A 16,688-nucleotide genomic window follows, 5' to 3' on the forward strand; every position below is an offset into this window, starting at 1 on the left:
TGGGAGAAGCAGACTGCTGGGCTAAAGCAGAAATGGGAAGCTGAATTTGCACTGCTGAAAAGTAGTCATGAGCAAGTGCTGACCCAACTACAGACAATCCAAGATGAGAGAAATGTGTTCCTCAAGCAGTTAGAGGAAGCTACACAAACTGAGGGTGCATTCACACGAAGGTATATCAGCTCGGTTTTCACGCCGAGCCGATATACGTCGTCCTCATCTGCAGGGAGGGGGAAGGATGGAAGAGCCAGGAGCAGGAACTGAGCTCCCACCCCCTCTCTGCCCCCCCTACACTATTTGCGCTGAAAGGAGGCAGGATGGGGCGGGACTAAGTTCCGCGAATTAGCCCCCGTCCCGCCTCTCCCCATTACAAATAGTGCAGAGGGGCAGAGAGGAGGCAGAGAGGGGGCGGGAGCTCAGTTCCTGCTCCTGGCTCTTCCAGACCCCACTTCCCCCCCCCCCTGCAGTCGACGACGTCGTATATCGGCTCGGCGTGAAAACCGAGCCGATATACGTTTGTGTGAATGCACCCTAAGAGAGACCTGTCAGAGCAGATTGCAACACTTCAAGCTGAGGTGTTGGTTCTGGAAAAGAAAATGAAGAAGAGTGCTGTATGCTTGGATTCTGTTGAAGAGCAAAAGAAGAAAGTTCAAAAGGAATTAGAAGCTGCAAATCAACGGTATGAAGAAAAAGCAGCTGTTCATGACAAACTAGAGAAGGCTAAGGCCTCCCTCACACAGGGCGTTTGCAGAAACACAGCATTTTTCAACGCTGCGTTTGCAGAAACGCAGCGTTTTTCAACGCTGCGTTACTGCAGATTCCGCCCCGCTTCAGCAGCGCTGGCATACTTTATGCCAGCGTTTTGGCTGCGTTTTCAGCTCGTCTGAAAACGCAGCCAAGAATGCTGAAAAGAAAAAAAAAAGTAATACTCACGTAGCCGCTGCAGTCCGGGTCGCGGCCGCTGGTCTCTGCCACTGATCTGAGCTTTCTCGGCACTCCCAAGTCTATTGCCGGAGGCCAGGTTTGAGAACCCCGGCTCCGGCAATAGAGTGCTGTGATTGGTTGTCGGTGCTTGCTCGATGCCCAATCACAGCCCTTCATTGACTGTCTCAGCCAATCAGAGCTTGCCGGCACTGATTGGCTGAGACAGTCAGTGAAGGGCTGTGATTGGGCATCGACCGAGCCGATAACCAATCACAGCACTCTATTGCCGGAGGCGGGGTTCTCAAACCTGGCCTAGGGCAATAGACTTGTGAATGCAGGGGAAGCCCGGATCAGTGGCAGAGACCAGCGGCCGTGACCCGGACTGCAGCGGCTAGGTGAGTATTAACTTTCTTTTTTTCTCTCTACCTAGCTGGGGCAGATTTTCGGGGTAGGGCTTCTATTGCAAGCCCTCACCCCGAAAATCGGCGAGCAGTTAACGCTGCCAAAAACGCGGCACCAAGTGTTGCCGCGTTTTCAGCAGTGCTAAAACCGCTGCCCATTCATTTTAATGGGCGACGCAGGGCTGAAAACGCCCCAAAATAGAACTTGCATCGCTGTCAAAGCGCAGCATTGCAAGGCGTTCCGTTTTCAGCCCCGTGTGAGCAGCCCCATTGTAATGAATAGGAGTGTTGTACAGTGTTTAGCGCTGCCTTTTCAGCCCAGCGCTGATAAAACGCCCTGTGTGAGGGAGTCCTTACACTAGACTTAGAATTAGAAGATATCAGTGTGGATCTGGATCACCAACATCAGATTGTGTCCAACTTGAAGAAGAAACAGAAGAAGTTTGATCAGTTGCTTAGTAAGGAGAAAACCATCTCTGTTAAATATGCAGAAGAATGTGATCATGCGGAAGCAGAGGTTTGTGAGAAAGAAACCAAAAAGTGATCTCCTTGCAGCACACCCTGGAGGAGGCCTTCAAAGTGAAAGTTGTGTTAGAAAGTCAACAAGCAGTTGTGTTCAAGTCTGAACATGGAGGAACAGAGCTTGAGAGAAAGTCAGAGGACTTAAAGGGACAGTGTGCGATCGTCCAAGCATTGCAAGAAGACCTAGCTCAGGTGAAGCTCCAGCTGTCACAGGTACAAGCTGAGATGGAGAACGTCAAAGCTACGGCGGCAGTGTCTGAGAACGCTAGGCAGGAAGCCAAAGATAAAGTGAGAAAGCAATGGCAGGATGAGGCACCCCAGCTACAAAAGAGCTTATATGCGGAAGCTAAAATACATGAAGCTCAAGTCCAGGAGCTTAAACAGAAGCAGATGAAACAAATAGTGAATTTGCAGCAGTACATACAGGTTCTATAACAAGAAAACAAAGGTCTTAAGGGGCCTGTTGTTGACTTGCAAGGCAAATTAAATCAAAATCTAGAAAGGTTTGCAGCCTTTACTCAGAGTATGTGTTCTGTCCAAAAGGATAGAGACCGTGTTCTAGAAGAATCCAGAACATTGAGTGAGACATTCACAGATGCAATGCAGGAAAAAGAAATGGAGATTATGGTATTGAAGGAGAAACTTTCTGACACTGAAGAGTTAAAGAGAGAGTTACATGAAGTATGTAGTCTTCTGGAGCAGGAGAGGCGGCAGTAGAATCAGTTGGAAGAGACCTGGCAAGAAGCAAGTAAACAGTTTGCAGAGTCTCAGGGCTTGATGAAGTGTAAAGAGGCTGAAGTTCAGAGGTTGCACAGAAAACTGACAGACATGATGGTGGCCAACCAGCAGATGGAAGTATAGATGACCCAAATGCAGGAAGAGCTGGCAGTGGCAGAGTGTGCCAGAAGACAAGCTCAAGAGAAGAGAGATCAACTCACTGGTGAGACCGCAAGTAGCAGAAGTAAAGATGCTATAGTTGTGGAGGAAAAGGGATGGTTAGAATCCAGCACAGCAAAACTAGAGGAAGATGAAGTAACTGGGAGAGTGTTAGCAGTTCTTACTATCTCGTATATGGAGATCATTCAGAGGGGAACAGTGCTCTGTATACAAAACGCAGTCCTGGCGGAGAGTGAAAACACAGAAGCTGTGCAAGACTTACACTCAATGAATGTGTGAACATGACCTGAAGACCCAGCAAGAGTTCCTGAACATACACAGGGAAGGTGAGAAAGAGGCCATTGAAGGGTTCTCGGGCCGTTCATCAACTGATCAGAAAAATAAACAGTGGCTGAAGGGACTGATTGAGAATGAAATGAATGTATCATCTGCAGAGAGTGAAAAGACATCAAGAAAGTTGTGCAGAATACTTCTTCAAGAGCTAAGTGTGACTATAGAAACTCGCATGTTGGAGGAAACGTGTTCCAGGCCTGGACAACACCAGAAGTATTTAAGCTTCCATTCCGTTGACCTTCTCCCTTATCGTATGAGGTCACAAAGGTGTAAAAGCTGCTGAAGGAATAAAGAAGTATGTCTGTCTGTAAGAGAGACATTGAAGCTGACACCATTCAAGCCGGTGAGGCCCTGCCTGAGCCAGGGGAAGAGATTACGGAGCAAAATAACAGAGAGGGCTGGCAACTTGTGAGTGATGGCCGTCAGATGATGGAGAAGAAAGCCATGTCTGCTGAAGATGCAGAAAAGTCTGACTTGCTGGAGCAGATGGAGAGAAAAATGGCTGACGAGTATGGTGCTGTAACAGAGGCTCCTGAAAACATAAGCAAAGCACTAGTCTTGAATGTACAAGAAGGAAAAGTGAAGATGCAGTTTGAGGATGAGTTGTCAGTCCCAGGGAATGCCAAGTGGCACATGGAAGTTAACCCACAAGCTGTGAGGGCGCAGTGTTAGAGGAATGTGTAGAGACTTGATAAGGCTGAAGACAAGAATGGACAGCTTATAAGACAAATGAAAGAAAATGTTGAGGGACAGCATAGGTCCCTTTATTAGAGCTCAGCAAGTATTTGATCCTGGTGGGTCTAAGTTGTTTATGAAAAGACTGATGGTCTTTATCATGGGGAGGGGGATATCTAACAGTGCAGTAGCAAGAGTGGCCTGTAGGGGGCCTCTGAGCATAGTCACTGTGTTTGGTTTAGTTAACCTGCACCTGCAAGGGTGCGGCTGCACAGTTTAAATTTCCCCTCCCTCACAAACTCATGGTCCTTGAAGCCTGTGGGGCCTGAAGTCTATGTAGACCTGGTGCTGGTCTGTAAGGTACCTGGAAGCACGGAGCGGACAGGGGGTAGTCGGCCCCTCGCTTATCGCCTGTCGGGGCAAAGTCACCTTCTTGGAAGGTCTGCTGAAGGAAGCGGTACGTGTGGCTCTGTGCACTGTGACGGACAACAGTGTGAAGTTGTATATGACATGCTGGACTGTATGTATACTGAATATGCTGAAATAAATGCTGGAGGAACCAGCATTTGGACTTGACCCTGTTTCTGGATATCATTGTGGTGCTGCCACCCCTGGGCAGGAGAAAATAAGCAGGAGATCCCGGGCAAATAACCCACAATAAAATAAATAAATTATATATAAAATATATATAATGTGCAAGAAGGGAACGCTGTATGGACTCGCTGGTCAGCTGGCTGCATCGTCTGTGGGGTACAGTACCTAGAAGGAAGAAGGGGATATGTAAAGGGAAGGTTTGGCGTGAGTAATTACCTTCTTAGAGAGTGAATGGGCAAGTCATAATGAAAAGAAAGATGCCATGTTTCACGTTCATCTTGCCTGTGAGAACATACATATGAGGTCCACAATGGACCGCCTAATATTGCCATGCAGAATAACTGCCCATAATCTGCTTGGAAATAACCCCTAAGGTCCAAACAGGAAAGTAAGTATCTGGACATAAATAGATACCACTCAGATATACAAAACACATGATAACTTTATTACACTAGACAAGTATATAATATACAACTATATCAGCATTCAGCAAGGAGACATCTGACCCAGGCCCACACCAAGAGGGGAAATCTGCCTATAAATGGAGTTATCATCCCAATAACATCCCCACGATGTCAGGAACCTGAACTCACTCAGCCTAAAAGGTGGTAGGGAGCAGTGGTACAGATGACACAAAATGCAAACTCCAGCAAATAGAGCAACATAAACCAGTAACACAGCAACCCACCCCCCAGACTAGGGAACAAATAAGACAAGACATAGTTCAGACACGGGCATCTGCACACCTAAGGACGGATGGGATTCGGGTGTCCCAACAACTAAGGACAGAAGGGATTCAAACCTAACCAAACAGGACATAGTTCAGACACGGGCATCTAAACACCTATGGATGGAGGAAGATTCAAGAGTCCTCATACCTAAGGATGTAAAAGGAAAACAAGCAGAACCACATGTATGCAGACCACAAATCAGACAAACAGAACTAAACTCCAACGAGCACACAGAGATCTGTAGAGCATGCATCTTATCATCAGGGTCTAGTTAGGAGATAATGAGGTGCAATGACAAGCATCCTCCTGAAGGGGGTCTGGTATTTATATGCACAGACCACCAGGTGATTGGCTGGTTGGAGCAATCTACACAATCAGCCCCACCTACAGAGATGTGCTCCTGAAAGAATAGCATAGTTTCTCTGCAGTTTTTATTTTATATGGGTATGAAAACACTTTTGGAACACAAGCATGGTGAACAAACTCTTTAAACTAACCCTCTGGTTTGAAGACAAAATTCTGGCTTGGGACAGGAGGGGGTATATCACCTCTGTCTCTCCAATCCACCAGTTCCCTTTTTTGCTTGCCCAAGATGGACACTACAATTTTCTAACTACTTATTGCACACTGTTCGCTGCCCTTTTATTGGCCAGCACTGATCACATGAGTAGCCGTGGCGAATCTGAGAGCGGGCTTTAGTGCATTAGTAGTCTAGCATTAGGGTGCATTCAGACGACCGTATATCGGCTGGGTTTTCACGCCGGCTGTTATACGGCGTCTCTCTCTGCAGGGGGAGGAGGCTGGAAGAGCCAGGAGCAGTGCTCTGAGCTCCCGCCCTCTCTCTTCCTCCTTCTCCCCCCCCCCCCCTGCACTATTTGCAATTAGGAGAGGCGGGACGCAGTGGAGCTAATTCCTGGAACTTAGCCCCACCCCCATCCCGCCTCCTCTCATTGCAAATGGTGCAGAGGGGCGGAGAGGAGGCAGAGAGGGGACGGGAGCTCGGAGCACTGCTCCCGGCTCTTCCAGCCTCCTCCCCCTGCAGAGAGACACTGTATATCGGCTGGCGTGAATACCCGGCCGATATATGGTCGTCTGAATGCGCCCTTAGTATGTACTGTGGGAATTAGGTAGTGTGAAGATTGCATTGGCCATCTTGAACAGCCAAAAAGGGGACCTGGGACCAGTGGATCAGAGCGCAAGCAGAGAAGAACGATTATAGGTAATGTACACCCCCCCCCCCCTCCTGTGCCAAGGCAGAATATTGTCCTGAAACCGGAGGGTCACTTTAAACATCTGCTGGTTGTATCAAGAAGTTGTATCTGACTGATATAGAACTGTAGTTTGTGAGCCACATACCCTGGACTTTATTAAATGGTGCTTTTTAGGTGTTTGGTATAGAGTTTGTTAAACAATTACACAAAAATGTCAGGTATATTTAAAAATATGGATTTGCTGGAGTATTTCCAAAATGTAATATTGTGTTAGGGCTCATGCCCACGGACAAAGCAGGATACGCCCGCGGATTTACGCCGCAGGAGTACTGCGGTGATAAACAAAATCTCCCCACTGGTGATCACGGAAAAACGTACGTTGTCTAGCGGTCTCCATTAACATTATATTAATGTAGACCTCAGCTGCGGAAAAACACGGTGAATTAGAACATCACAGGCAGAAAAGCTATTAGGCTCAAAGGAACCTATTAGCTGTGTTATTCCGCCGTGAATTTACGCCAGAAATCCGTCCATGAGCATTAGCCCTTAGGGTCTTACCTGATAAGTTCCACAAGTATTTTCTGCTAAAATTCAAAGCGATACTAACAACTAGATGTATATTCTATTGTTGGGTGAAATCAGTTTTGTACAAAAATGATCAATTTGCATCTATCATAAACAATAGGCAGCTTTGTGTCTAATGGAGAAATGTTTCATACAACACGTTGGTGTCCATCATTCTACTGGAGTTCTAGCGAACATGATGCCCTATAAGTTGCTTTATAATTTTTTAGGTTGTGTTTTTTTTTTCTCCACTAACTTTAAATAGGAAACAAAAAACATAAACATTGGGGGAAATTTACAAAGCCGGGCATTTACTGCGCTGGGCTTAGTATACTTTCCTTAGGCGCATGGTGTGCTGAGTACATGAATAAGCGCAGACCTCAGAGCTTTGTGTGCTTAGACAGAAATATACGCCAGGTCTGACCTAACATACATTTCTTGTATAATTTATGCCAGTTTCTGGCATAAATTATACAAAAATCTATGGGTATAGATGGCCATTCCCTGACAAGCCTAGTACACTTCTTGAAAAAGTGACATGGCCAGTGCAGAATGAAAGAGAGTTGCAAATTTTTCTGAAGTACTTGTTTTCACAAAAATGTGCGAATTTTAATGCCAGAAGATAGTACATAGATTTGTCCTACTGTGTGTTATACCTGCGGTTTTGCTACGTTCTTTGTATTGCACTTCTTGCAGGGTTTCAATGTTGCCTAAAATTCTGCAAATGGGAAGATAGAAGAATTCCTCTACAGGGCCACTTATTGGAAGGCAGCATTCCTGCAGGTTAATGTCAGACATTTTAACAAGCCTTGTAACAATGACTGAGAATATAAGCCAAAGCCAGAGTCTACACCAGCAGGAAAAGTTAACCATGTACAGACTGACTGTTTCAGCGTTTTTGCCCCTCATCATTGTGTACTAGGTTGCCGGCTAGGTAAGAAGGCTATGATGTGGGTCATGAAGAGCACAGATGCTTCTTAAGGAGAACATCTAAAAGGTGTGTGAAGACCATCGTAAATCATATAGTTGGAGCTAAGCTGTTACAAGACCCTCTACCCCTGAGATGAAGAAATAGTCTGGGGAAACGGAAGCGAAGGGGAAGTATGGAGTGAGTCAGTGAGGAGATCAGTCGGTGTAGAGAGAGAAGCAGGGGAAGGAATGGCAGCTAGGTTTCCTTCTACTGTGTCTTGCTGTACTTAGAGATGCGTTATGTAAACTTCAAGACATCCTGGGTGCAGCAGCTCAGAAATCAACCCAGATGCAACTGTTTGTTTTTCCAAACCTGCTTTCTACTGGACAGCAAAACAGACACAAGCTTCAGACAAGTAGTAGAAAATCTAGTGTTTCAGGTTGGCAAAACTGGTAGTGGGGTTGATAAGGGATTAATGTTAAAGGGGTTGTCCCGCGAAACAAAGTTGGGGTATACACTTCTGTATGGCCATATTAATGCACTTTGTAATGTACATTGTGCATTAATTATGAGCCATACAGAAGTTATTCACTTACCTGTTCCGTTGCTGGCGTCCCCGTCTCCATGGTGCCGTCTAATTTTCAGCGTCTAATCGCCCGATTAGACGCGCTTGCGCAGTCCGGTCTTCTCCGTGTTGAATGGGGCTGCTCGTGCTGGAAAGCTGCTCCTCGTAGCTCCGCCCCGTCACGTGTGCCGATTCCAGCCAATCAGGAGGCTGGAATCGGCAATGGACCGCACAGAAGACCTGCGGTCCACCGAGGGTGAAGATCCCGGCGGCCATCTTCGCAAGGTAAGTAAGAAGTCACCGGAGCGCGGGGATTCGGGTAAGTACTATCCGGTTTTTTTTTTCAACACATGCATCGGGTTTGTCTCGCGCCGAACGGGGGGGCTATTGAAAAAAACAAAAACCCGTTTCGGCGCGGGACAACCCCTTTAAGTAATCATCAGTCTCTCTCTATATAGCTCAGATGCTGCCTCCCTAAGGCTGGTTTATCTGTGCAAAAAGTATTAAACTATGTATATGCAAGTTGCATATGTAATTTGCTGGGGTTTAATATTATTACAGATGGCCACGTGCCTGAAAGTAAATGGTGTGCCTGTTGTTTACTTAAGTGTGTTCGTTCTATTTCGCTATCAAGTGCTTTTAATCCAGGCACTAGCGTCGCGATCACCTAATTCCATTAATCTTCCAGATCATGTTGTATACCTTCAATGGTGCGCAAGATTACAAAGTGCGTGCTGCACTCATCGCCACGGTGACACAGCTCCTCAGCCACTTCTTAGAAAGCGCTGAGAGTGCAGGCCTCTTCCTGATTGTCACACGTTGCAGAGCTACTCCCTGAAAGAGAGGCTAAGAGGATGCTGAAAGCCTGACTTCTGTGGAAGACCACACTGTGGTACAGCCACAAGTCTGACGGAAGGACGATCCCAGATTGACACCCGGTTGGGTACGTGTAGTAGTACTAGGCCACTATGTTAGTAATGAGTGAGGAAACTACTGCTTAGTTAATTGCCTTAAAGGGCAAATGTTTGTTATGTTTACAGCACAAAGTGTAAGTGCTGCCAGTGGCTGCTGTGTTTCCACGTGATTGCTGTGTTATTGCTGAATATTCAAAAAAAATACAGTTAGGGCTCCCACACACTTGCATTTTTTTAACGCTGCATTTTTTAACGCAAATATCGATGGAACTTTTCTAATGTTAAAAATGCATCGCAAGTTTGTGGTTTGCGATTTTTGCGCAATGTGTTTTTAACATTAGAAAGTCCCATTGAGATTTGCCTTAAAAAAAATGCAGTGTTAAAAAACGCAAGTGTGTGGGAGCCCTTATTCGGACTTTTTCATGGACTAAGTGAGCCGCTTTGTCCTCGCTGACCCCACCCCCCGCATGCAGACATTGCCACAAGAGAATAATGCTGATAGATTCTCTGGGATTCTCAATGGTAGAACACCTATATGTACTCTGAATGGCCCCTGTATTATTTACACCAGTCCTCTGATGATTGGAGTTTTCCTGTGTGGAAATTTGACATGTTACCTTGGAGGGCAGTACAAAATCAAGTGAATAAGTTTTCCATGGGGCAGTTTTAGTGTGAATCTGTTATTTTACTATACTTTTTGCACCCACAGGACATGTTCATTTACAAGTGGCAAACAAATACTCCCCGATTTAAATGCACATTTAGTCTAATGAGTTTCAAATGTGTTATTTCCCTAGAGGAATTGCGCAGCATAATGCATATCTCCGCATCCATTTACGCACCTCACATAGACTTCTATGGGTGCAATAGTGGCAAATGCACAGAAAAGTACAGTATGCACTGAAATGCACAGGATAAATACACGCATGTGAATGAACCCATTGAAATCAATGGGTTTTATTCTCTGCGTATTGTGAATGTAAATTTCGCAGGCACAGAAACCTATGCAAATACTTCCATGTGAGGAAGTCCCTAGAGAAACAGAAAGGTAAAACTCCAGTGGGCAAGAGAGCACAAAACCTGCATTACTGAGCGGGGAAAAACATTGACTGGACAGATGAATCCAGATTTCTGTTGCCCCATGAATTTGGCGCAAGCAGCATTAATTAATGAGCACTTCCTTTCACCTATTCAGAGCATGTAATTAGCTCCATCTGATTTGTGGCAACTGCAAGAAGCTTACTGTCCGCAGGTGCCGATATTCCTGCAGGACGATTTTAACACCTAGTGGGGTCATTCCGTGTCAGTTCAACCAACGCTCCCGGTCGACCATCTCAGATTTCAATGAAACTTTGCACAAAGATAGACCCTGACCCTAAACTAAGATAGCCAGAATATTAGGCTTCAAAGTGCTTTGGTTCACGAGCTACAGGTCTTAATCTAGGGGGTTGTCATGTGATTACAGCGCGCAACCTGAAAAAAGTGGCGATTTCAATCCATTGCCAAGCCAGTTCCAATGACTCTAGAGCAATGAAACTTCACACACTAGGAGAACTTTTGGTGCTGAATCCAGCTAAGCTACTCAGACTGCCACTCTTATCATCATTTTGCCACCATTGCATGTCAAAGTAGCTGAAAAATTCTATTGCGCAAAATAAAACTCATATTTTAAGCAGTAATAACTCATAATCAATGCAGTCCAACTCAGCTCTGAATTTATCAATGTGTACTCCATGGAAATGTTTCTCATTATTCACATTATGGACCCAAAAGGATGCATAGCTCTTAAGATACAATGAGTCAAAAATGGCAAAAAACAGTTTTATGCAAATTTTTCCCTTTTTCAAAGGCGAAAATCGGAATGTACTCCATTTTTTTTTCTTTTTTTTTTTTTTTCGTTCTATTTGGAAGAGAATTTTTTGCTCTACAAGATTCGATGTTTTTCATTTTGTTCCCAGACCTTCTAGATGGGAAAATATCAATGCCTGTGAAGGTCCTATGCACTGGCGGAGGTCAAATAATAAAATAAGTGTAGGTTTTGCATGGATGTATAATTAGTTTAGAAATCATGAGAAGGTAAATTATTTTTGGAATGAGACAACTTTTTGTGCTGAAGAAACTTATGTGATCAAAAATTGCATGGCGAGTTCAGGTGAGCCACAAGCTTTGGCCTAAGATGGTCAGAATATCATTGAGTGTTGCATAATGATTGTGGTATATTACAGTGATCACTGGGCTTATTTAGCACTATCCATATTGGATACTAAGATTATCTAAGGCTAGCATTTGTGTAATAAATAACTATAGTTTACAAGTGACTGATTGTGCACCAGCAAAGATGAAGTGAAAAATGAGCAGAAAGGAAGCGCAACAAGCCAGCTCCCCCACTACTGCACAAGAGAGGTGGATGAGTACGGGCGGACACGCCCACGCCGCAGCACACCAGCCATTCCACGTCGCCGGGAGAGCCCCGACGTCAGGGCTCCAGGACGCCGGAGCCGACGCCGCGGTGGCGCACGCTGACCGCGGGACCCTGCGCTGCCCTGCATGGTAACATTTACATGTTTAATGAGTAAAATATTTATTCTGCTTGATTCAAATTCTTTAGGTACTAGCATTTTACAGAGGCAAATGTTGACATGTTTATCCATTGTCTAATATGTTTGTTTTTTAAGGAAATTATACTAGAATTTTATGTGCGATGGATGATTCTAGTTTGCAAGAAAGAAGCATGGTTGGAACCATTAAGGATGACAATGAAGAGAAGGAAGAAAGCAGAGCTGAAGTTTGTCAAATAATATTCTGATGCATTGTGCAGTAGTGGGGGAGCTGGCTTGTTGCGCTTCCTTTCTGCTCATTTTTCACTTCATCTTTGCTGGTGCGCAATCAGTCACTTGTGAACTATAGTTATTTATTACACAAATGCTAGCCTTAGATAATCTTAGTATCCAATATGGATAGAGTGCTAAATAAGCCCAGTGATCACTGTAATATACCACAATCATTATGCAACACTCAATGATATTCTGACCATCTTAAGCCAAAGCTTGTGGCTCACCTGAACTCGTCATGCAATTTTTGACCACATAAGTTTCTTGAGCACAAAAAGTTGTCTCATTCCAAAAATAATTTACCTTCTCATGATTTCTAAACTAATTATACATCCATGCAAAACCTACACTTATTTTATTATTTGACCTCCGCGAGTGCATAGGACCTTCACAGGCATTGATATTTTCCCATCTAGAAGGTCTGGGAACAAAATGAAAAACATCGAATCTTGTAGAGCAAAAAAATTCTCTTCCAAATAGAACAAAAATGAAAAAAAATAAAAATGGAGTACATTCCGATTTTCGCCTTTGAAAAAGGGAAAAATTAGCAAAAAAGTGTTTTTTGCCATTTTTGACTCATTGTATCTTAAGAGCTATGCATCCTTTTGGGTCCATAATGTGAATAATGAGAAACATTTCTATGGAGTACACATTGATAAATTCAGAGCTGAGTTGGACTGCATTGCTTATGAGTTATTACTGCTTAAAATATGAGTTTTATTTTGCGCGATAGAATTTTTCAGCTACTTTGACATGCAATGGTTGCAGAATGATGATAAGAGTGGCAGTCTGAGGAGCTTAGCTGGATTCAGCACCAAAAGTTCTCCTAGTGTGTGAAGTTTCATTGCTCTAGAGTCATTGGAACTGGCTTGGCAATGGATTGAAATTGCCACTTTTTTCAGGTTGCGCGCTGTAATCACATGACAACCCCCTAGATTAAGACCTGTAGCTCGTGAACCAAAGCACTTTGAAGCCTAATATTCTGGCTATCTTAGTTTAGGGTCAGGGTCTATCTTTGTGCAAAGTTTCATTGAAATCTGAGATGGTCGACCGGGAGCGTTGGTTGAACTGACACGGAATCACCCAGTGGAATCTATACCACACTGAATTGCTTTGGTTTCGAAGGCCAAAGGAGGTCCAACTAGATGGGTGTCTTTAACCTTTTAAGACCAATCCCGTTTGTACCTTAAGGACCAAGCCAAATTTTGGAAATGTGTTACTTTAACCCCTTAGTGACTAAGCCTGTTTGCGCCTTAATGACCAGGCCAAATTTTGCAAATCTGACATGTGTCACTTTAACATGGAAAAACACCAGAAAGGTTTTGCATATCCAAGCGATTCTGACATTGTTTTTTCGCCACATGTTGTGCTTCATTTAGGCGGAAAAAATAGACCGATAGAAATTGTGTTTATTTATTAAAAGCGCCAAAATTGGGAAAATTTTGAAAAAATCGTCATTTTTTTCACATTTCCAACTGCAATATCTTAAATATGTGCAAACATAATATAGAAATTTTTGCTAAGATTTATATTTCCACCCGTTTACTTTATTTTGGGCGCACATTGGAAAAACTTTCGTTTTTTTTTAACCATTTAGGAGACGTACAAATTTAACATTACTTTTTAGCATTTTGAGGAACACTTTGTTTTCCTATACCAAGCCAAGATTGGAAAGGCTCAGAATAATAGATACCCCCCCAAATGACCTCATTTTAAAAACTACACTCCTTAGTGTATTCACTGAGGGGTGTCATGAGTATTTTGACCCCACAGTTTTTTTTCAGGAATTAATTCAATTTAGAGGAGAAAAAGTAAAATTTCATATTTTTGCAAATCTGTCATTTTAAAGACATATTTGTTTCCTATAGTTTACATGAAAATCAGGATTTACACCCCAAAATGGATACCCCTATTTCTCCCGTGTTCAGAAATATACCCATTGTGGCCCTATTGTTATATCTGAGTCCACAACGGGGCCCAAAATGAAAGGAGTAGTCAGTGTCTTTCAAAACAGAAATTTTGCTTGAAGTCCTTTTAGGCCCCATAGCACACATGTAGAGTTCTTGAGCGCCCAAAACCATAGAAAACCCCCACAAATGACCCCATTTTGAAACCTAGACCCCTTAAGGAATTTATCTAGGGGTGTACTGCATATTTTGACCCCACAGTTTTTGAATGAATTCAAACCAAGCAAAAGGAAAAAATTGTGATTTTCGTTTTTTCGGCAATTCTGTCATTTTAAAAACAGCTTTTTTTGTACAGCACACATATGAAGGAAGACTTGCACCCAAAAATGGATACCCCTGTTTGTCCCGTGTTCAGAGACATACCCATTGTGGCCCTAATCTTATGTCTGGATACACAACGGAGCCCAAAATGAAAGGAGCGACCGGTGGCTTTCGGAACACAAATTTTGCTTGAAGTCCTTTTAGGCCCCATTGCCCACTTGTAGAGTTCTTGAGCGCCCAAAACCATAGAGAACCCCCACAAATGACCCCATTTTGAAAACTAGACTCCTTAACGAATTTATCTAGGGGTGTACTGCGTATTTTGACCCCACAGTTTTTGAATAAATTCAAGCAAAGCAAAAGGAAAAAATTTGGATTATTGTTTTTTTGGCAATTCTGTCATTTTAAAAACAGCTTTTTTTGTACAGCACACATATGAAGGAAGACTTACACCCCAAAATGGATACCCCTGTTTGTGCTGTTTTCAGAAATATACCCATTGTGGCCCTAATCTTATGTCCGCATGCACAACGGGGCCCAAAATGAAAGGAGTAATCGGTGGCTTTCAGAACATAGATTTTGCTTGAAGTCCTTTTAGGCCCCATTGCCCACTTGTAGAGTTCTTGAGCGCCCAAAACCATATAGAACCCCCACAAATGACCCCATTTTGAAAACTAGACCCCTTAACGAATTTATCTAGGGATGTACTGCATATTTTGACCCCACAGTTTTTGAATAAATTCAAGCAAAGCAAAAGGAAAAAAATAGGATTTTCATTTTTTGGGCTATTGTGTCAATTTAAAAACAGTTTTTCTTGTACAGCACACATATAAATGAAGGCTTTCACCCCAAAATGGATACCCCTGTTTGTCCCGTGTTCAGAAACATACCCATTGTGGCCCTAATAGACTTACAGGACCCATGGCTAGGCCTACAATGAAAGGAATACCCGTTGGATTTCAGGGTACCACTGAATAAATTTCAGGCCCCATTGCCCACTTATAGAGGCATTGAGCGGCCAAAACTATAAAGAACCCCCTCAAATGACCCCATTTTGAAAACTAGAGCCCTTAACGAATTCATCTAGGGGTGTACTGCGTATTTTGACCCCACAGTATTTGAATGAATCTAAGCAAAGCAGAAGGGAAAAGTTACGATTTTCAATTTTTTTGGCAATTTTTTCAATTTAAAAACATTTTTTTTGTACAGTGCACATAAGAATGAAGACGTTCACCCCAAAATGGATACCCCCGTTTGTCCCGAGTTCAGAAACATACCCATTGTGGCCCTAATCTACTTACAGGACGCATGGCAAGGCCAATAAAGGACGGAACACCTGTTGGATTTTAGGGCACAACTGAATAAATTCCAGGCCCCATTGCTTATTTGTACAGAATAAAGATTGACTCCCTAAAAATCCCCCCCCCCTCCGCGCCCTTTTTGGCGTTCGCAAATCTTAGATAAAAGTAAAAATGTGAACTGTGTAGTATTTCCGAAGACAGGGGTAATTACGGAGGCTGGTTGGAATGGGCCCATGGGGCAATAAAACCGGGTATCCCCCCCCCCCTCCTCTCATGCTTTTTGGGGGTATTTCGTGACCTCAGTGGTGGGTATGGGGTGTAAAAAGTGGCGTTCCATGAGCCTCCGTATGCTTGATGAGGTGCGGCGGTCTCACACAGAAGGCGCTCAACAAGGTGCTCCTGGAACTGCAGGAAGGTGAGCGTTCCTGGGGCTTCTTGTAAAATACGTATCACAGGTAGCTGTCTGAATAACGCCGGGCTCACGCGGGTGCAGGCGGAATCTGCTTGCGGAGGCCTGCAGCGGGTCCCAGCTGTGAGCCCGGCTGTGACCCTGCGTACGGCTGCGTAATGTACTGCGCATAACTGCCTACTCACACAGGCGGTCATGCACAGTACACCTTTTTTTGTATTTCCCGCACCGTCGCTTAGCGATGACGGGGGTACCCGCAGCCCGTTTACAATGTAGTTGCGTATGGGCAGCGGGTATATCCACGACCATGGAGCACAATGGGCTCTACGTTGCAAATATCCGCAGTAAAATAGAACCTGCTGCGTTCTCTTTTCTGCGAGTGGATTACGCAATTCCGACCCGCTAATGTGAGCGGAATTGTGTAAAGCAATGCGATTGATCTGCGTAATACCGTGGATCAGACACATGCAGAATCCGTAATTCCTATGCGGTCATGTGAGACCGGCCTAAGGTAGATTGCTACCTTTTTATCACGTGATCGGGGACCGCTCAACGAGGCCACCCGTCACTGCTCCAGGCTCTCTGTGACTGTTGGTCGCTGGGAGCAAGGAGATTTTAAATTTCCTGGGCTCCCCGACTGCTGCGCATGTGTCCGGCTTTTTGCCGGCAATCGCATGTGCA

The sequence above is a fragment of the Eleutherodactylus coqui genome, chromosome 4, assembly GCF_035609145.1.
Source record: "Eleutherodactylus coqui strain aEleCoq1 chromosome 4, aEleCoq1.hap1, whole genome shotgun sequence".
In the NCBI taxonomy this organism is placed as follows: Eukaryota; Metazoa; Chordata; class Amphibia; order Anura; family Eleutherodactylidae; genus Eleutherodactylus; species Eleutherodactylus coqui.